The sequence below is a fragment of the Dermacentor albipictus genome, chromosome 7 (assembly GCF_038994185.2).
Source record: "Dermacentor albipictus isolate Rhodes 1998 colony chromosome 7, USDA_Dalb.pri_finalv2, whole genome shotgun sequence".
NCBI lineage: Eukaryota > Metazoa > Arthropoda > Arachnida > Ixodida > Ixodidae > Dermacentor > Dermacentor albipictus.
Genome location: NC_091827.1, coordinates 22,037,797 through 22,060,165, shown reverse-complemented (window position 1 = coordinate 22,060,165; position 22,369 = coordinate 22,037,797). Strand labels below are relative to the sequence as shown.

Below are 22,369 nucleotides of genomic sequence, written 5' to 3'. Positions count from 1 at the left end.
CAGGCTTAATGAAAGCTCAAGTGGGTGTACAGAAATACCTACGTAAAGTATACTTGTCTTTTTCACTTACAAGTACATGCCAATACTTTGCCTGACATTTTTCACCCCAAAATTACGCTTTACTGTGGATTTGTGAACAAACCATTACAGCAAAAAGCACTGCATTAAGACGAGTACAAGTAATCGAACATATACTAAACTTGCAAGAATTACATTTGCATACTTGTAGTAAATATGAAAATGAGGTACAATCTTCTTCAGGGTGCATTTTCTTGTAGGTCATACATAGAGAACGTACTCGTGGGTCATACAAAACTTGTTCATGATGTATCACATCAGTGTTGGTAGTGCTAATCAATTTATGCCGAAAATTGTGTTCATCTTCGTATCAAGCAATGTACCAGGCAAACCTACATATGAAAGTGGCATTCTTGTTGCGAACCTAATGCAGATCTACTTCTCTTCAATGCTGATCGCAAATACACAAGTGTACAAAATAGGTGTAAAGAGTACATTATATTAAGCAACATCAATCCATTCTGAAAGGACCTGGTATGGATGTAGCAAAAAATAGGTCTGAACAGGGCCAAACAGGTCTGGGTTAGATAGGACGGGATTAAACGGGTCAGGATTAAACAGGATTCAAACGGGTCAGGATTAAACAGGATTTAAACGGGTCAGGTTTAAACAGGATTTAAACGGGTCAGGTTTAAACGGGAATAAACGGGATTTAAACAGGTCAGGACTGAACAGGATCAAACGGGGTCCCGTTCCATAACCCTATTTGATGAAACCCGTTTGAAAACAAATAGGATTTTTTAGTAGGGCAACATGTTTGTGGAAAGCATTTCTTTGCTTCGTCGGTAATAAAAACGTAACTTACGCTACGGCGTCATCTATACTAAATCTCCAGATCAACTATTGGAATAAGTAAGCTCATAATTTACCCCCCTTGAATTAGCCAGTGGAAATTTCCGTATGAAACACTGCAGTCGTGTTGCTGCATTCAGCTCAATGTTACTGGAAATACAACATTTCAATCGGAGTTTTGATAACATTTTTGATAGCACTCGTAATGCCAAAGACATCAGCATGGCTCCGCACTTTTTTCACGCACTTTCATTTCCCTTTAAGACCTCAGTTAAGCATAATGCTTATTCTTGGCAGTGCTTTCGTGGGCTTGATTGTCGGTTTTTTCGTACGATTGTGGCTTCTTTATTGGTGTTACTTATACTAATATTTCTTTATTCTTGCGAATACTAAGATATTCTCGTTTTATTTTCATTCGTGTGTTTTTACCGACTGCGCCTAAGCACTTGAGGGGACAAGGGGCTCGTCAATATGATCATGCAGCCTCCTTCATCACCACTTTTCAAAAGAAGTTTAGAAGTTGTAGCGACTGTCCGTCCCTGCGTTGCCCCCGCTCTTCCGAACGCCGATTTTTCTCGCCTTGGGCGTTCATTATCCCCTACTCTTTCTGAGAATCAGCGAATCTCCCCTACTGGGATGCCACCACAGCCACTTGGAAAACCCACTTGTACTTTTGCATGAAAGACTGTTCACTCACCATTCTCAAGTTGTCAAAACGTGTTTTCCTTGCCTACGCTAAAACGAACTACCAAAAAGTGGTGACAAGGGACATTTACGTTTAATTTTTTTGATCACTAGTCATGGACGACGCGGCTACTCCTGCTGACGACGCCACGATTACGTCACCTGTCAACGCCGCAGAACTTCAGCTTCCCAGATTTTGGCCTAGAATCCTCGAGTCTGGTAGAGGCCCGTTTTACAGCGGAGCTGTTAAGGGCTACTTTCCCCACTATCGTGGCCGCGTGTAGAAAAAATCCCGAAGATAGTGCAGTGCCAGACCGACCCGCGACGAAGTTCAAGCATGCGTTAAGCACTCCCCGAAGGTGAAGGTGAAGGAAGTGTTCAGCCCTCCACATACGTGGGCCCATCCCGAAGATAGCGCAATGCCAGGCAGACCCTCAGCGGAGGTGAAGCAGGCGTTAAGCACTCAACATACGTGGACCCATCCCGAAGATAGCGCAATGCCGGTCCAACCCGCGGCGGAGGATAAGGTGTTTAGCACTCCACATACGCGGGCCCATCCCGAAGATAGCGCAATGCCGGGCCAACCCACGGCGGGGGTGAAGGAGGTGTTGAGAACTCCCCATACGTGGGCCCGTCCCGAAGATAGCGCAGTGCCGGGCCGACCCGCAGCGGAGGTGAAGGAGGTGTTAAGAACTCCACATACGTGGGCCCATCCCGAAGATAGCGCAATGCCGGGCCAACCCACGGCGGGGGTGAAGGTGTTTAGCACTCCACATACGTGGGCTCATCTCGAAGATAAGCGCAATGCCGGGCCGACCAACGGCGGGGGTGAAGGTGTTTAGCACTCCACATACGTGGGCCCATCCTGAAGATAGCGCAATGCCGGGCCAACCCACGGCGGGGGTGAAGGAGGTGTTGAGAACTCCCCATACGTGGGCCCGTCCCGAAGATAGCGCAGTGCCGGGCCGACCCGCAGCGGAGGTGAAGGAGGTGTTAAGAACTCCACATACGTGGGCCCATCCCAAAGATAGCGCAATGCCGGGCCAACCCACGGCGGGGGTGAAGGTGTTTAGCACTCCACATACGTGGGCTCATCCCGACGATAGCGCAATGCCGGGCCAACCCACGGCGGGGGTGAAGGTGTTTAGCACTCCACATACGTGGGCTTATCCCGAAGATAGCGCAATGCCGGGCCAACCCACGGTGGGGGTGAAGGTGTTTAGCACTCCACATACGTGGGCTCATCCCGAAGATAGCGCAATGCCGGGCCGACCCGCGGCAGAGCTGAAGGAGGTGTTAAGAACTCCCCATACGTGGCCCCATCCCGAAGATAGCGCAATGCCGGGCCGACCCGCGGCGGAGGTGAAGGAGGTGTTGAGAACTCCCCATACGTTGGCCCATACCAAAGATAGCGCAATGCCGGGCCAACCCACGGCGGGGGTGAAGGTGTTTAGCACTCCAAATACGTGGGCTCATCCCGACGATAGCGCAATGCCGGGCCGACCCGCGGCGGGGGTGAAAGAGGTGTTAAGAACTCCCCATACGTGGCCCCATCCCGAAGATAGCGCAATGCCGGGCCGACGCACGGCGGAGGTGAAGGAGGTGTTAAGCACTCCACATACATGGGGCCATCCCGAAGATAGCGCAATGCCGGGCCGACGCACGACAGAGGTGAAGGAGGTGTTAAGCACTCCACATACGTGGGCCCATCCCGAAGATAGCGAAATGCCGGGCCGACCCGCGGCGTAGGTGAAGTGCGCCATTAAGGGGCCCACGTACACAGCTTCGCTGGTCATCCTTTTTCACAGAGTGGAAGGGCGCTGAGTTTTTCAACTCCGGCCTATCACTTCACAGACAACAAAGTATCAGCATGACGTTGCCGCACTATACTCCGACATCGCCGATGCCATAGGCGACTTGCTTGCGGAAACGCCTTCGGCCACAGCATACGACGACCCCAAATGCACTATCCTGCAGCGCCTCGAGCCATCGCAACGAAGTAGGCTCCAGCAGCCTACTCTGTTGGAACTTGGCGACCAAAGACCATCACAACTGCCGCACTAGTTCCGTCAGATACTTGGTGAGCACTCCGTAAACGACAGCCAGCTTACAATATTGCGTGAGCTGTTCTTGCAACGCCTCCCACAGTCCGCACGCATGGCAGTAGCGGGTTCCACAATATTTGTCTCACTCGGCTAGCATTCACTGGCGGCATCTGCGACTGCTCCTCTTCCGCACAGCTACCTATCGCCGCTGAGAGAGTCTCAGAGCTAGGAGACTGACTCTTGCGCCTGGAGGAAACAATCAACCGCCTTACCAGTGTACTGGGGAAGCTGACGACTGGCAGCAACACTCACGACCAACTTCTGCGAAACCATTAGGCTTCACAATCTCGCAGTGCACCTAGAGACTCGGGCGGCAGTTGTGCTTTTACCACCACTGCTATCGCGAACAAGCAAGTCGCTGCGCTAAGCCCTGTTTGGGGACGGGACAGACACTGGCCAATGGCTAACTGCGGCAAGATATATCGGCACTCGATCAAGCCGCCTTTTTTTCTTAGTCGACCGCATCACCGCCACCCCCCTCCTCGTCGACACCGGAGCCGAGCTGTCTACCGTTTCCACCATGGCTGCAGATCTCAAGAGCGGCAAGTCCACACCTATGCTCGATGCAGTGAAAAACACTGCCATCGCTTCGTATGAGCCCTGCCTAATAACGCTATGGTATCTAGACACCATAATACCGCTTCACGTCGGACTCCGGCGCTTGCACAGATTTGTGCTTGTGCTCAACGACGTCAGCTTTACCGTACTGGGAGCGGACTTAGTCATTTAAACCTAGATGTGAGTGTTCCCGATCGCCGCCTGAAGGATAACGTCACATCTGTCGATATAGTTGCCCTGCTGTCCAGCCTCACCTCATCTGGCATGTGCACATTTCGGCTGATTTCATCATACAAGATACTCGCGGAGTACCCGCAACTCACGAAGCCCCGAAACGATGCGCCCGCCGCTGTTGCTACAGGGCATATGAAGATGTGGTATATCCTTTCTCGTGTAGGTGTAAGGGAACGTGGGTCTGGCCCCAATATACAGGGCGTTTTACACACAAGAATAAATTACATATTTACAAGAGATTCAAAGAAGTATAGCAAAAGCGCAACGAAGAAGTAGCAGCCTCTTACCCCAGACGGCCGTCGCTCTTTTTATCTCCTGCGTGCTCGTTGTTCAGTCACCTCCCCCGATCCGGCGTCAGGAGACCGATGACATCAGTTCCCTCCAATCCGGAGGTATATTGCCCTTTCCCTCCGAAGGGAGCTTTGTCGGTAGCATACGAACATCACTGGGCACAAACAGAGGATGGGGCATAGCACACTGACCCCGTCTCCGGCGTGGACGCTCCAGTTTGGGCGTCTGACATGTGAAGGACCGTCGCCTCGCTAATTGCCCAAACCTCTGCTTACAGAGGTACTCCACTAGGGACCATAAATCATTTCTATTCAGAATAATTTTGACAAGTCCGTCAGCCCGTTCCCCATTATCGCAGTATCCATGACCGGCGTTTGTAAATTAGCCCGCCGGCCACAACCGGCTGGGTAAACGACCGATAACATCAGCCCGTCCACCGCCAGGTAGAGGGCTCGCAAGGGGGCAGCTCATCGGTGCCCCTTCAAGAGGCCTTGGCCGCTCAGCAGGCTCAGCTCCGGCTCGAAGTCTCGGGCTCGCTGGGACGATCACGTCCAGCGGCAACGGCCATCTTGGAGTGAGGGGTGGCTGCAGGTCGTAGGCTGGGAACTGGCATTTAGCAATCATATTCGCACAGCTCCTGAGCAGCATCCAGGCAAGCACACAGCACCCCTCCGAGATATGCCAGGTAATCATATCCTCTCCCATAACTAATCCCGAGATTGAAACCAGCAAGCGCAAGAAAGGCAGTCATGGAGGAACGCCACGCAAACGACTCTAAACAAAGTTGAAATAGTAGCGTGGGTAACGTTTTGATCATTTTCGTTGCAATCGTGTCTCAAAGAAGGCGCAGCTCACGCAGCCGTGAGGCAAACGACAAACGGAGATTGTTTAGAACAGAACAGAAAAGAAAGTTCGTTATTGTCCTTATCAAGGCACAAAGACTTATGAAATGACATAGCTCAAACAGAAAATGACAAAGAGAAAACAAAATAAACCAAGGGTCTCACTCAGTCAGCCCTTCCTGCTCGAAACGGCTCCAATACCACTCTTAATCGTGCCGCATGGTATGGATAGCCTAAAATTCGCCGAAAGAATCGGGATCGCCCCAGCCAACGCGTCCCGTGTCTTCAGCTTCGCCCTTCTGAACTGAAAATTCCACGCGGCGCGTGATTCCCAAATTCCCAAAGAAAACAAAGGCGCCCTCTTTTAACCATGGGACTCGTTATAACAATCGAAATCGTCAAAGAGATCAGTGCTGAGTTGCCCGTTCGTTCAATGCCACCTGCCAGTACAAACGCCTCTAAGGCGAAACATACTGGCATCCTCTGACCATTTTAACTCTAAATTAATTCATAGAGTGGTATGTCAAACCTAAAACAAAAACAAAAGGCTATGCTCTATCTGTTGGCAAAACCTTTAAAAAAATTTGCTTTCCTAACCCTTCGGGAAATCTGAATTTTGCAGTGGTAACCGATAGCGCACCTACTATATAAGCATGGAGCTACTCAACAATAGTTTCTCTTTTCAAACCTCCAATTTCAATGCTTATCTACACAAAATTGGTGCAACCGCGAGTCACCACTGTCGCAAAACCTGCTTCATACTTTTATTCTCGTAACTGCCTCGTACTTAAAACAATACAATGAAACTGAGTGCTTAACGCGAAACTATTAAAATGAAAAGTAATCAAACGTGATACGCTCCTAATAACTAACAAAATAAAAAAATACATAGCGCATTACTTGCAAACAAAACAATCACAAAACTCATGCATGCACCCAATTGAACAATTACTCAGTCTTAACGCACGCTCGATTGGGTCGCCGACTGACAGCCTTTGGGCCACGCTGAGCACAAGGGGTGCAAGACCTACATTGCTCTTTGCCGTCACCTGCCGCTCTGCTTACTCGCGGCTTGCTGTCTCGTCCCTGAAGGGGAGGCCGTGAACGTGGGAAGAATATCCCTTCTCCCTTTGCGCTCGCTCTCGCAGTGCAATTTACTTTAGTGATGATTCCACTGGCCCGGTTCCGACGCGCATGTTTCAGCCAACTTGAGCATTTCGGCCGCTCCCTTACTTGCGGAGACACGCCCTCTCCTGTCGTAATCAGCTTTTATCGATGCCTCCGTTTTCTGAATCGCCACAGTGAACCCTTTTCAGTTCTGCATGATGACCTTTTCCTCTGTCTTACGCGATGCGATGTGCTGTCTTTGGCGAGTTTTCTCTGCGCCGAACACTTAGCTTTTCTGACCCTGCGCTGTATGAAAAAGCATTGTCTTGCCAAGTGGTCATCAAATACAGTATGTCGCTTAATACCCCGAGCGTTGGGTTCCTGCCCTGTCTGGCCTCCACGGCATTCTCTCCTTTGGCAATTCCGGAACTTCGCTCAAGTGCGGTGGTACGAGGAAGGTTTTGAGCGCCTCCTTTGCCGTGTTATGGCTACTGAAACAAGCCTCGTCCCTCCAAGGAACGCCTTCCGTAATGGCAACTGTCTCTACTTCTTTCTCTATTCTCGGTAATCACAGAGTCGCTTAAATGCTGGGCCACGAGGAAGGTATCCGGTCCTGCACTCACCCAAATAATGTTGCTCGAACAATCCTCGTCCCCGTCAGGAGGGCTATCCGGGATGGCCGCTGGCCCGGTTTCGGTGTATGTCTACATTGCGCAGTCACCAATGCTGGTGCCCTGAGCTATCTCCGCCCCACTCTGCTGTGTCAGGTGCTTTCTCGGCTCAGCCGCAGCCGTATCCTGGTCTAACCTAGATTCCGGAAAGTTGTCAATGTTCTAGGATACGAGGAAGGTCTCCAGCACTTCCCTAACCTTCTCGTGGCTACTGGAACAAGCCTCGTATTCGCAAGGGACGCCCTCCAGAATGGGCCCTCTTTTTAGACCGGCGTCGGCCTCGCTTTTTTCACGCTCTGTCTCTGAGGCTTTCGCCACTTCGCACTTTCTGTGCTCTTCCTTCACTGGCGCAACCTCAGTCTCCTCCAGAGGAGAAACTGCACTAGTCTAGGCTCTCGCTCTTCAGAGAAATACTGAAATGGCGAAAAAAATGCCTGTTTAGCTAGATCGTGCTTCTTGAAGTCGCCATCAGGAAGGCGAGTTAAGCAGCAGGACACTTCACAGGGAGGTACCCGCAACAACCCAACAAACCAAAGTCACAGTCAAGCACGACCCCCGCACAAACTCTATCGAAAAATACCACAAAGCTTTGTGTATTTTCGCCATCCTCGAATACGTGCAGCCTAGACCGTGTCTGCAGCACACTGAGATACTGGATTTCCTTATAAATTTCCTCCATTTCTCTTTCGTACTTTCTGTCCAGCCTTATTGCGACTTCTTTCTCGCGTTCGAGTTCCCTTCTGGCCCTGAATATCCTCCCAAGCTTCCACGATCTCTTCGTCATCTCTGCCGCTTGCCTCTATCGCATCGATGACCTCCGCCTTGCTCAGCTGTTTCCCACAATCAATCCCGAAATCCCTGCATATCGCGTTCAGGTCCATTCAGTGCAGCTTCCTCCAATCTAAGGCTTCCTCTCTTTTGCCCGCAAGTTTCTTAAGAAATAAAGTGTAGAAGCAAGGTATCTTTCAACAAGGCTTCTAACACCCTTGTTATCAGGAAGAATCAAGTTAAGCCTGACAACGCTCAAGGAGGAAACGTCGCGCACTCACCATGCCGAAGTTGAAATGCCGCGCAGACTATCTCACCGCTGCCATCCAATGTTACAACTGGGGGTTCAAATATGTGGTATATCCTTTCTCGTAGAGGTGTAAGGGAATTTTGGGATGGGCCCGATATCCAGGACGTTTTACACACAAGAATATATTACATATTTACAAAAGATTCAAAGAAGTACAGTAAAAAGTTCATGATGAAGTTGAAGCAACTCCTCACTCCAGGCGTCCATTGCTCATTATTCATTCACCTGCCGCAATCCGACGTCAGGAGACCGATGACATCAGGTCGCAGCAATCGGGAGGCTTGTTTCCCTTTCTGTCCGAAGGGAGCTTTGTCGGAAACACATGCACACCGCTGGGTACAAACAGGGGGAGAGAGGATAACACACTGACCCCGTCTCTGGCTTGGACGCGCTAGTTTGGCCAGCCGACAGGTGGAGGCCCGTCGCCTCGCCTATTGCCCAAAGCTCTCTTGACGGAGGTACTTCAGTGGTGGCCATAAATAATCCAACTTGAGAACAATTTTGACGAGGCCTTCAGGTCGTTTCCCATTATCGCGGTGCCCGTGAGCGGCGGTTATCGCGGGTTGACGGCTGATCACAACACCGCGAAACACAAGGTAACGCATCATATCACTACCTACTCCCCACCTGTAGCCGGCCGACCACAGAGGCTCGCTTTGCGGAGGTTGGAAATCGCCCGCCGTGACCTCGAACACAGGCTTCACCTTGGCGTTATTCGTCCTTCCTCCAGCAATTGGCCGTCACCTCACCATCTGGTTCCCTAGCAGGACACTAGCGATTGGTGACCATGTTGTGATTGCGGACCTTTGAATGCCTTCACTATTCCGGATCAATATCCCCTTCCCCACATACATGACTTCGGCGCTCGTCTCACAGAGACCAAAATATGCAGCAGAATTGATTTGATGACCGCGTACCACTAAGTTCCTGTCAAACTCAGTAACATTCCGAAGACAGCAATCCCTATTCCATTTGGCCTATTTGAGTTTGTCCGTAGGCCTTGCGGTTTGAAGATTGCGGCGCCAACTTTTCAAAGGGTTATGGATAAGGTAACGCGCGGACTCCCGTTCATTTCCATCTAACTTATTGACGGCATTCTCGTTGCAATTCACACAAATGAAGAGCACCAAGAGCACCTTTGCCTTCTAGTTGAGCGACTGGATGTACACGGCTTTGTCCTAAAGATCCAAGAATACATTTTTGGAGCTGAAGCCCTGAATTTTCTCGGCCATCGCGTTTCAGCCCAAGGCATCAAGCCACTCAAATCGCGGGTGCGGTCAGTCGAGGATTTCCCCTCTCCAACCTCCTTCCGAATGTTGCGCGAGTTTCTAGGGCTCATAAATTCTCACAGGCGCTTCATGCCATCCTGTGCGAATATTCTTCAGCCGCTTACCGACCTGCTCCTTCGTCACTCCAAGAAACCGCCTACCTTCCACTGGTGGTCGGAGCACGAACATTCCTTCCAGGAAGCGAAATCGTGGTTGGCGACTGCAGTGTTGGCGACTGCAGCGCATCCGTTGCCCGATTCGCGAGCTAGCCTTATGGTAGACGTGTCGACCACGGAAGCCGGTGCAGTACTGCAGCAGCACGATGGCACGGAGTGCAAGCCATTGGACTTCTTCTCAATGCACCTGAAACCTACAGAAGCTCGCTACAGCACCTTCGGGAGGGAGTTGTTGGCCCTCTATTGCGCTGACAAGCATTTCGGTTTTTTTGCTTGAAGGCTGTAGCATTTGCATTATGACTGACCACAAGCCATTAACTTTCGTTTTCAAGAACAACACTTCCTCGTACTCAGAACGTGATGATCGGCAACTTTCCTTTAGTTTTGAATTTTCTACGGACATCCACACCATCTCTGAACTGAAAATCAGGCAGCTGACACACTCTCGCGGATCTGCGCTGTGCCTGTTAGCACTTTGGATTTCCAAGCTCCGAGCTACGCCAATTGCGGGAAGAAGGCCCGTCGCTCCCGCTCGCCGATGTGCCGTTTCCCTGCACAACAACATTGGTCACATGCGACGCATATGTGCAGCTCGTTGCCCATTCGTGCTTCATGAATTTCGGCGGCCAATATTCGATTCGCAGCAGGGGCTAAGCCATCCCGGCAATTTTCTACGCATATCCGCCCCATCTCTGAGCCAAAAATCAGGCAGCTGACGCACTGTCGCGGATCTACGCTGTGCCTGCTATCCCTTTTGGTTTTCAAGCTCCGAGCTACGCCAAATGCGGGAAGAAGGCTCGTCGCTGCAGCTTGCGGAGGTGCCGTTTCCCTGCACAACATTGGTCACGTGCGACGCACTGCATGCAGCTCGTTTCCCATTCGTGCCCCATGAATTTTGGCGGCCAATATTCTATTCACTGCACGGGCTAAGCCATCCCGGCAATTTTCGACACCACCTGACAGGCGTTACGACAGCCGTTTCCATTTAGAATTGGTGGGACCTCTGCCGCCCTGCCAAAGTTTCAAATACCTCCTGACGTGTGTCGACCGGTACTCAAGGTGGCCTGAGGCGCGCCCTCTAGTAGACATCACGTCCGAAACAGGGGTGGAAGCATTTCTTGCTACGTGGTTTTCGAGGTATGGTTGCCCTTTGCGCATGGCTTCTGACCTAGGCCGGCAATACCATTTTTTGCCCTGGAAAAACTGCTCGACACGTGTCTTCATAACACCACGGCTTACCACCCACATAGCAACGGCATGGTCGAGCTTCTTTACCTAGAACTGAAGGCGTCGGTGACCGCCACGCTCGATAGACGGCTCTGGGTCGAAAGGCTACCGCTAGTACTACTGGGGCTGCGAACAACAATCAAAGATGACCTCGGAGTCAGCGCTGCCGCGATTCTCTATGGGTCATCTATCCACCTTCCAGGCGAGTTTTTCGGCGCCCAACAAGGCACTCTTCCAGCGGCCGCGCAACACTTAGAGAGACTACATTCCTGGCTCTACCAGCTTCGACCTAGAGTTCCACGTGTCGCCCGCCGACAGCCTGTGTTTAGTTTCCCGACAATGGGCACAACCACGTGACTCTTTCTGTGACGCAACTTTATCAAGCCACCATTCACCCCTTCCTATGAAGGCCCCTTACGTGTGGTTTCACGTTCAGAAAAGACCTTGAAGATTCACGTTCGCGGCAAAGAAGTGACAGTATTGTGAGACCGCTTGAAATAATCTGATCTTGGACAGTAACTCTTCATTCCTTGCTCCATTCACCCCTAGGCCTCCTGCATTCCAGGGAGGGGGAGGGGGGCTTGTAACGACCGTCCGTCCTTGCGCTGTCCCGTCTTCTCGGAAAGTCGGAAAGCCGGTTACCCTCGCCTTGTGGCTTCATTATCCCCTGCTCTTTCTGAGAATCAAGGCAGCTCCCCGACTAGGATGCCACCACAGCTACTCGGCATACCAGCTTTTGCTTTTGAATAAAAGTCTCTTGACTCTCCTTTCTCAAGTTGTCAAAACGTGTATGCCTTGCCTCTGCTAGACGGAGCTCCCAACAAAGTAAATCGACTTCAATCTCCAGTAGCTCCACCACTACAGTAGGTAAGTTATTTTCACTAAATTGCCGACCTCGACAATTCTTTTCGATCACCGACGCTTACGTCTTAGTTATGCATTCTTTCTGCATGCAGCACTGATCATCTGTTGAAAGAACTTTCTGAAGGCACTATAACATCGCTGCACACAAAAAGCACCTAATCACGTGGTTTACTCTAATAAGCATCGTGTTTTTTTCTTTAAGCCAGATTTTGCCTCTTCCAGCCAATTTTCCACTAATCAATACTACCCCTGCTGCTGCTGTCGCATTCTTGAAATCCGCGTTGAGAGGTGGTTGAGAGCACACGCTAGTGGTGAGGACAAAGGTATAGGCGACATTGAAAATCAAGCTTCGTTTGGGGGGAAGCGTGGCCACAATGCGCTCTGGAGCTCCCTGGGAGTTGGCACAATTCCCTCTCCCTGCAAAAGCATTGCAGAAGCTGTAGCGTTGCCTTTGTGCTCACCTGTAACGGCCCGCAGAGACAGAATAGAGAGAGGAGGCAGGGAATGGGGTAGAACCGAATGCGGAGCGAACGAGTGAACAACTTTACCAGTCTTCGCTCGAGGCCGCTCGCCTACACGGCTCGCGAGAGTAGCGATGCAACTTCAGAAAACATGCGTCGTTTGGGGTGTCTACTACTACACATGGCAACACTTGAGTTCAGGCCTAATTGCATAGACATTACTTCAAGGTAAGGTAAGGAACGTTTCGGTTATTTATGAAAAATAAACATCGTGAAAATTTTTGTCGCGGAGAGCTGGCGCAGTTTGTGCCCTAGGCAAAGCCGCAGTAAAGGACCGCAGTTTTAAGAAGACAGTACACAAGCAGCCGCCCAGCAAATCATCACTTTTGTCCTGTACCTGACGCGGTCTCTCGGTGACTACGGCGTTATTTGAGGTCCCTAGTTCTATCCCGACCACGGTGGACGCGTTTCGAAGGGGGCGAAATTCAAAAACGCTCGTATGGTTAATTTAGGTGGATGTTACAGAACCCCAGCTGGCCATAATTGCTTAACCCCAGCTGAGCACTACTGCTTGGCTGATTATTGGATTGTGATTTTGGTACGTAAAGCACCGTTATTTAATTAAAGTTTAACACCTCTGCCATGATGCGATGCGTCGTGCGAGGCAATGACAGTGCTAACGTTCTCGCAGGCTATCAACAGTGACCCAAAACAATGCCTCTACCAAACACGTCCCACTGTATGATTTGAATACTATGTGAACAAACACGTGTTGTACGCAAAGGCAGCATCACCTGACCACTCTCTTATTGCGTCAAGCGCTAAATAACCAAAACTTTGGGCTCACCATCAATATGACCGCCAAATGCCAGTAATTGAGGCGAATGCTACAAGAAAGTTATTTTGCACCAATGCGTACAATGCATGGGATCACCACAATTTCCTTCTTATCTATTTGCGTCGGCAAAATTTTATTCTTACAAATACTTTCACAAAAAACAAATTAGTTAGACCTTTCTCAATAACTCCTTAACTTTTGAATTGAAGCTATTGCGTTGAAATCTGCATACTTAGTCAGGAATATAGCTAATTATTTTTTGAATTATTGAATAGAACTTTTATCTAAACATAGACTCAGTTGCTCGCATACCGGTGAACAACGCTACTATAGTTGTTTAGTTGGCTGCACAGATATACAACAGTTCAATGCGCCGCCTATTACGTGAGGCATGGCCCAGCCGTTCTCGCACTAATGAATACGCCTGTATACAGGTCTCGAAACGTCATAAAGTTCGTTTTTTTTTTCTTCGACGAGTGTTTCTTTATCTAAAATTTAAAAAAATGGACTGAGTTAAAGACAATGCTTTGAGTACATACCTTTATTGCAGGTTTTGACGCACTCAATACGGGTCTGGAATGTGCCGTTGATAGTTTTATCAATGAGGGTAGACTCGCACCGCTGGGTGGTTTCGTTGTATATGAACAGAATATCGCTATCATTGCCGTCAAATGGCTTCTTGGGTGTCCTACACGCTGGATAGTGAGCGGCATTTTCGTCACCATTGGCTGCTTGTAGCTCTGTAAAAGACAACAAATAATTATTTTAATTATTTTCACTCAAGAAAATAACAGCGACTCTCTGTTTAAGGAACGCATGTAGTGACTTCGAGGTACTGTGTGTCACAGCTCCTTCGCGTTGCGGATGCATCTTATGCAATTTGTAGAGTAGAGAGCAAGAGAAAACATTTATCCTTAATAAGGCGGGGCGACTTACTCGCATGGTGAAGCCCTTGGTTCAGAGCATCATTGGCTCGCGCCACGCCTCATGCCCACTGGATCAACCATCGCGGCTCTTGAGAGTCTAAGCTGATCAGTGCAGTCTCCCAGAAGGAAGGAAAAGGAATAGGGGAGTAACCCGAAGAGTGTGAAGCAGAAACAGGCTTTTCATCCGTCACCGCGCCGGGTTTATCATTACCTCGTACTAGCGTACTCCGATAATGCGTACGATTTTCGTTTGATTACTTTCATTAATTCGCCACGTCAACATTACAAGTCATATTATGTGGTTCGGTAAGCAGAGAAAGGGAGAAAGTGATGAGAGGTCTTCTCGTCTTAGCATATATTTCTGTATACTGTCACACTGCGGCTGTATTTCCGATGATGCAAGCCTCTGATGATTAGGCAAACCACTTTGTATTGTCTGAGTTTGCACAACTACATAATGATATCCTCAGATGAATATGACTGCATTTTTTTCTTTTCTTACGGGTTCTGGTAAGGAGAATCCCACACGCTCTCTGAGAATGGGGGATTGCGATTTTGGAGTAGCAGCCCAAGGATGGACTGCTCCTCCCAACGCCTGCGACTTTCTTCTCATTAAACTTTCTACTTTCTATCTTCACCTTCTCCTTTCATCCTCTAGTCATTCATCTCCTCTCCCCCATGCAGCGTAGGAAACCGGACAGCAGTCTGGTTAACCTACCTGCGTTTCCCTGTTTATGTCTTCCCTCTCCCTCTCTGACAGTATGAGCCTCGCTCGACAAATCGTGCATGGCCTCGCATTCCTGACTAGAGCGCCCTGGCACACACACATCATTGGGGTCCTTTCCATTTATGGTTATGCGACGCCCACTTTTGATCTTACTTTCTGCAGTTGTCACCGTAGATTTGGCAAGTATGGTGAGAACTATTGCGAATATGCTAACTTCTCAGTGTACTCGGTCCTAGTTTGGAATTCGTGAAGGACAAATAATACAGGCACCAATACAGCGAGCTCCAGTTTGGGAGCTTCCGATTCCGCCTGAACACGTCTCCTCCACGTTTTATATAGCGTGCTGGTGGCAACTGCCGTCGTCGGGCTACACAGTGCATTATATTCCTTCTTATTTGATTTATTTTATTTGTTTTTATTTACTTTTCTTTATTTCGCAACGATCATTTCATAAGAAAATGTAATGTCATTGCTCTGTTATACGTAAATTCTTTTTGTCTAATCTGAGAATGTAAATTCGGGAAATGCTCCAAATTCTTCAAATTGCTACTTTAAATCTGATGACGTGAATTGTATTTCCTGTGCGCGCGAAGCAATGATGGAATGTGCGATTATAAAAGAAGGTTTTAATCGTGTTAGTCGTCCGTCTGCCTTGGCTACGTTGCTTTAGAACTTTTCAAAAATGTTGCACAGGGGACCATTTAGAGGGTGTCGTATACTTCGGCCGGAACCAACAATAATATAATATTTAGCACCAGGCTTTCCCGTTTAGCTTGTTCGGGTGTGTCATGATAACGTGGCTGCCGCGTGTGCTAACGCAGTTTGCTGTTACACCGAAAACGGGCTGTTAACGCTTATTACGTAAATTGATTACTGTATAATCTAGTGTTCCAAGAAGACTCGTCTAAGGAGGGAACGTGTGGTGCCAGAAAACATGCATTCACCCAGGATAAGAGAAACATTAATAACATGACGTTTTTTGCCCCGTACGAATTCCTTGATCACAATGAAGATGTAAGCATGGGCGCTGGACTATTTATGGGTGAGTTGGTGCAGCGTCCGAGTGTATATCTCGGGATGATTACCCCGCGTCCTGTCCATGGTGCGTTTAGTTGACTGAATGTGGTATAATTCTAAAAGCAAACGGGCAGATAAATGTTTCTTGGTTGCGATGATGGCTGCGGAGTCCCAGTCAATGCTGTGTCCGGTTAGTTCGTGATGTCCCGCCAGGGCATTCGCGGCTGTGTGGCCTTTTGCGACGTCATTCATGTGTTGCTTCAAGCAATATTTAAACTTTCACCTCTCGCCAATGTACGACACGTCACACATGTTGAATGGTTTCTTGTAGGTCACTCCCGGGTAGTCCGGGAGTGATCTCCAGCGAGTAATAAGAACCTCCAGTGATTAATTCGCTGGAGGTTTTAGCTAAAGCATTGAAGGGTCGATTTACTTCTCAAGTTCCTCCCCCTACGGTAATTCCGTCTGTTGAGGATGAGTTTAGCGAAATATTCATTGCTGAATTGTGAGAAGTCATTTGAAAACTACCATCAGCTGGTCCGAGCCCAGATCGGCTGTTAAAAGCAATACTCAGGCTATGGTAATAAGCTTATGCAAACAGTCGGAAGATAATGTACAAAACATTATAAGTTATTGATTGAAAAGCGCTTGGATTCCACGTGCTGGAAAATAGCATAGATTATCCTGTTCCTTAAAAAGTTGACAGTTACTTTAGCATAAGCTAAAGAGGATGAAGGCAATACCCTGCGCGCTCACGAGACATTCCTTACGTTGCTTGACATTCTCGCTCGAATGCGTTGTTACTTCCTATTGCTTGTTTTCTCCCGCCAAAGGTCGTGGGTTAGAGTGCCCCAATTAACTATATCTTAATTAAATGAACCTTAATTGGCTTTGCTTTAATTAACACCAAAGATCGTGGGTTCAAATCCCGCTAAAGGGTCGAGGGTTCTACAGTCAATGATGGTACCATCAATTGTGGTGCCACTGAATTTTGGTCCCGTCAAAGTCCAGGGTTCTACTCCCACCAAAGGTCGTGGGTTCGAGTGCCCTAAATAACACCAAAGATTGAGGGTTCAGCTCTCACCCATGGTCGTAAGTATGACTCCCACTTAAGGTCGTAGGTTCGATTCCCATCAATTTTGGTGCCATCGAGTTCTGTTGCCATAACGCTGCACGGCGAATTTTTTTATAACACCGGACAACGGATTTTTCGATCCATTAGCCAATTAAGGCTGTCGCACCCCTAAAATTGGGAGACGGCTATGTCTTAGGACAACGTCAGGCCCTTTGCATGAACATTACATTCTGGAAAGTTAAAGGGGCAGACAACCGCTCAGAACATTATTTGAGATAACCCTGCTGACAAAAAGATTGCCTATCGTATCGGCTAAAACGAGTCCTGTTTTCCTCATTGAACGTGGATTTATATTTTCAATTCTCTACCAAAAGTCGCGAAATATGACCCTTGGCGTCCTACGGAGCAAAAACATATAGATTCTAAAGCGACCTATCACGTGACCTTCTACTGGTATATGTGGTTCATGGTCTTTTATTAGTATTGAAATGCAGTATATTTTCTATTAGAACCACTTTCTAACTTACAATGTACAGATACGTCTTGGTTTCTAGTGAGGAGAAAATGACGCTGCTTTCGCGTTCGTTTTCTATCAGTTGGCTTGGCTCGTCTTACGACAGGGTATCGACGCCGGGGGCCAGCCAGACACGACGTAGGCGTGTACTTGGGCGAAAATGGGGTACAAGTATAAAAAGAAAAGGTTTCTACGGCAACGCAAACTTATTGCACCAGCTTTTTTTTTTCGAAAATTAGTGAAAAGGTCGAAATATAGGTGTGTTATCACAGTTGCACTCACTCTTGTGAAAACACAACGAACGGCGGATTTCACAATTTGCGAGGTGGGCCACTGGCATTGCTATCACTTCTCAGCGTTGCCCAAGGACGGACTGTTTCTTTTTCAAAGGTTGCTCAGATCGCAAAATTCTGCGTACAATATATTCACGCGCTTATCGAAGTAGCTGATGAAGGTGTAAATTCTATCGAGGGTGAGCTTTTCGTTGCTCTATAGTGAACTGGGTCCTTAAATATCGCTTGTCAGTCCCTTTATTAGACAGATGCGCACATGTTCGTGTTATGGAGATTTTAACGAGAGAAAGCTCACGAGTTCATATCAAATTGGTCTCAGACCGGCATGCTCACTATGGCAGGCGTGTATTAACGCGGTAGCATTAAGGGCCCCGTTTTGCATCAAATCTGGCGTCGGCGTCGGCGCCGTTGTTTGTATGAGAAAAATCATCCCGAACCACGCATCCCGAACCAATCAGGTCTTTCGCATGGCGCAGAGCTATTTGAACTAGTCAAATTGAACTGAACTATTTGAATTAGTCAAAGTAATATGCATCTGAAAATTTCTAAAATAGGACCTACACACAAGCAACAGACATGATAGCTTCGGATTGTAATTTGAATATACCAGAAAACATAATTCTGTTACGCGGAAACGCAAACACAAACCCCTGTTTCCAGCTGCCATTTGAGGCCTGTATAATAGTAGGAGCGACTCGTCCCGCTCGGTTCCTTGCAACACCATCTAGATGGCGCTCGCCTCCGCGCATCCGGAGCAGCGGCGGCGCCCACCGTGGGGTGGAGGATAGAATGAAAAAGAATCTAAAAGCTCGCCTTCGTGCATAGCGTTCGCCGCCGGCGTCTCTCGGTAAACATTACGGTTGCATAATTTCCAGTTGTCGGGAAGCGTGAGAAGCAGTCAGGTATCTTTGAATGCTGTCGCGTTCCACTTTTACGAGGAAGCTTTAGCTCGAGCTCCTATCTAAATACATGGGAAAGAAGAAATCGCTTTTCTGGGCAACCAGTTCACCAAATTTGATGAGGTTTGTTGCCTTTAAAAGCAATAGGTAAAATCTAGTGACTGTTGGTTGTGAATTTTCTATTTTGATCGTACATATTTAATAAAGATTGTCAAAAATCCCCCAACATTCAGAAAACGACTCTGAAGCTTACAATTCGAACTCAACAATTAAAAATGATATCACAGTTCTGTGAATTGCAGCTCATAGTACATATAAAGCGGTCAAAATTGACATATTTCACGGTGTTCTCTATTAAACCACTAATATGTGAGTAGAACTTCTATGAAACTCTTGGAATCAAATACGAATTCTCATACGATATCAACGGACATAAGTTTGTCCGCTTTATAAGCATTAACGCGTGGAGGTCACAAACCTGCGATATCTGTTTGTGCAGAGCTAGGGATTTGTAAACTTCGTTCTTTTTTCAAAATTACGAATTTTTGAAAATTCCTATCAAAACATTCAGGCCCTAAATCCAAATCTCGGTTACAAACGGCCCTAGAATTCAACTTTCTCGACTGCACAAAATTTCATTAAAATCGGGCCAATGCCAGAGAAGAGTTTACACGTTTTACATGTATTTGAATAGGCGGCATCGGAACTTAAAAACTAAGGCTTCCTCTTAAAGACGAAGCTTTAGTGTCCCACCCCCAAGTTGGCCTACTTAAGTTGGCCCACCCCCAAATTTAGCTTGGCCCACCCTCAAACGTGTTTTGGCCCAGCCCCAAAATTCAAGTTGCTACTCCCAAACTTAAGTTGCCCACCCCCAAATTTAATTTGGCCACCCCAACATTTCAGTTGGCGCACCCCCAAATTTAAGTTGCCCACCCTAAAATTTCAGTTGGCCTATGTCTAAATTTCAAGTTGGTCCACCCCCAAATTTCAAGTTGGTGCACCTCCAAATTTAAGTGGGCAGAATTTCACGTGGGCACACTTTCAGATTTGAAGCTCGCCTACCCGAAAGTTTCAGTTGGCGCTTCTCCAAATTTCAAGTTGAGCCACCCGCAAATTTCAGTTGGCCCACCCATATTATTATCTTCCCCATGCATTTTCCGAGGAGCCCTAAGTATCTGTATGGGTATTCTTTCTATTTTGTTTTGTTTTTTCAGTTCGTTTTTGCTTATAAAGTAACCGGTCATCTACGTTTACACTGTTAAGATGATCAGGAGTGTTAGCTTTGCAAATTAAGCATTTTTGTGCATATACAAGGCATTAAACCTTTCGCGTGGCGGTGCTGGGGTGCTCGCCAAAGAATGCCTATGCATTAAAAAAAATGTCACTCCTCTCTATACGCTAAAGACAAGGTCGATGGTTGGAATGAATCTATCATGTAATGTTGGTTATGTACGTGTGTTGATAATGTCCGTTTCTGTAACTTTATCATGTTCATTATTCACTTATTTGGTTCGGAAACTATTCCGCTCCAGGGCCTCCTTAGTGCTGCTCGATGTCCTGCTTGTCCTTAGATACCCTAGGTTTTTCTTCCGTCGTCCCTCTCACTAGCGGACGTGAACCGAAGCCTCAGCTACGTTCCAGTAGTGGTCTGCTCATTGACCTAGGAGAAGGCGACATACCGGAATACATCACAAAAACTGGCTCGTCCAGGAGAAGGATACTTCGAATTAAAATATTTTGTAACTGCCTCTATGAAGTTATCTGTGATCATAACTTTGAAAAAAGCCAAGGAACTATAAATAATCAATTTACTTCACGTTTTCGCGCCTTGAATGTAAGGAGATGTTCTTCGGTTGTAGGAGCAATCATGTTCGCATTGTTTAATCAAAGAATCTAATATATCCCATGTATAGCAACAGCCACTGTCGGCTTGGGTTACGACAGGTTACGTTTCTGGATGGAGATATTGTTGTGTTTCTCTAGGCCTCAGAACTCACTGTGCGTTTGCTTATGGAGAACGCAAATAAAAAAACAGATGAGAATTTAAACCCTTAATGTGCCGCTATCGAACTTCCCCAACGCAGCCAGCCAACAAGCCGGTCATGGTTCGTTCGGGCTCATACTACAGTCCTGTTCCAGAATAAAGAGAGTACTTTGGAGGTAATTTTGTTGCATGTGACATGTTCTAGCTGTTCGTCTTTGCTACGTCAAGTGATGGAATTTTCTAACAAAGCGTATGTTTGTGGAATAGATGCAACAGCGCTTCAATCAGCGCACGTGACACATTCCAGTACGCTTTCAACAAGCTCTAGATGCAAGAGGCATGCTTTATCTTTTTTCTTGAATCACCAGCGGAGTGCAACACCGCTCACCACATTCCTCTACGTATTAATTTTTGGCACTGTGATCAATTGTCGCGGGTACGTTCTATTGCGTCTAGGTGAAGCAGGTACACTGACAGATCAGTAGCAGGATCACTCAGAGTACAAATATAGTGGATACGACTTGCTTCATAAGTACTAATGCACAATATTCACCTGTAGCGTTAACCACAGAAACGAAACAATCTTCTAGATAAATTACTAATTAAAATAAAGACAGGACAACTCGCCGTAAGTCTACAAAGAGCAGTTCGATCACGCAGACGAAGTCTGTCGGCCATTTTCAGAGGAACAGAAAGTGTTCCGGCTCGGACATGATCGGAAATTCCAGCCGTAAAAGGACGGCGTGCGGTTTCAAATACTCCTGAACAGCAGTCCAAACAACTAACTCCTGGATGCGAAATTGTCCGAGGAGTTATAGTCGGTAACTATGAAATGTCGTCAATTGAACGCCGTTGCAATTGCAGCAAAATAAAGTCGCAAGAGCAGCCCCGTTGAGAGGCTCCGCCCACTGTAACGTGCTGGCCGCAGCTGTCTTTCGGGAGAATATGCTGAACTTCCGGTGACATTAATCTTACCGAGAATAGACAGTGGTAAAACGGCGTCCAGCGAACTTTAATGAAGAAATTATGGGATACGACAGTCAATAAACATTGCACTGTATGCCGAATCATTTCGAGCAACTACACCTCCTGATTCACACATTAAGGCAGCAATATTTAAAAGGTGTCGTCAATAAAAACGAAAAAAAAAATGTACCGGTGAGCAGCAAAGCCATCAGAGCAGGTGATACAGCAAGGACGATCAGGAAACGCATCGTGGTTTCTGAAAGAAGACAAATAAAAATATTTTCTTAACAACCAACGCTCCTTAACTATCAGCCTATTTGCCTATATATCATGATGCGGGGCTGGTAAATATAGTGTGAAGCAAAACTGAGCCGACACTTTTTCTTAATAAAAATTAATAATACCACCTGACTGCACTCTCACTCGCATCATAAAGGGGCGCCCTCAAATGAGCTGATTGAAAGCAACTGCTTTGCCACTCGCAAACCGGAAGAGACAGTGCATCACCCTGAATATCCTGTGGAAGGAGCACCAGCAGCAGGTTTCGCGGCTTCGCAGCTATTCCTTCCTCTCATTTCTACGTAACACTTAACTGTCTCACAAGGCCGACTGATCACATTGATAACAAAAGCCCCTTGATAACGAGACGGAAGCGCCGTTCTGATCACGCACGAATCGCGAAAATCAATGGAAG

The 22,369-nt window shown here is 47.6% G+C and overlaps 1 pseudogene; it reads left to right on the top strand.

The window, feature by feature from the left end:
* The window catches only part of LOC135897540 (HEAT repeat-containing protein 5B-like), a 389,157-nt pseudogene that overhangs the window by 249,200 nt on the left and 117,588 nt on the right, over positions 1-22,369 (top strand).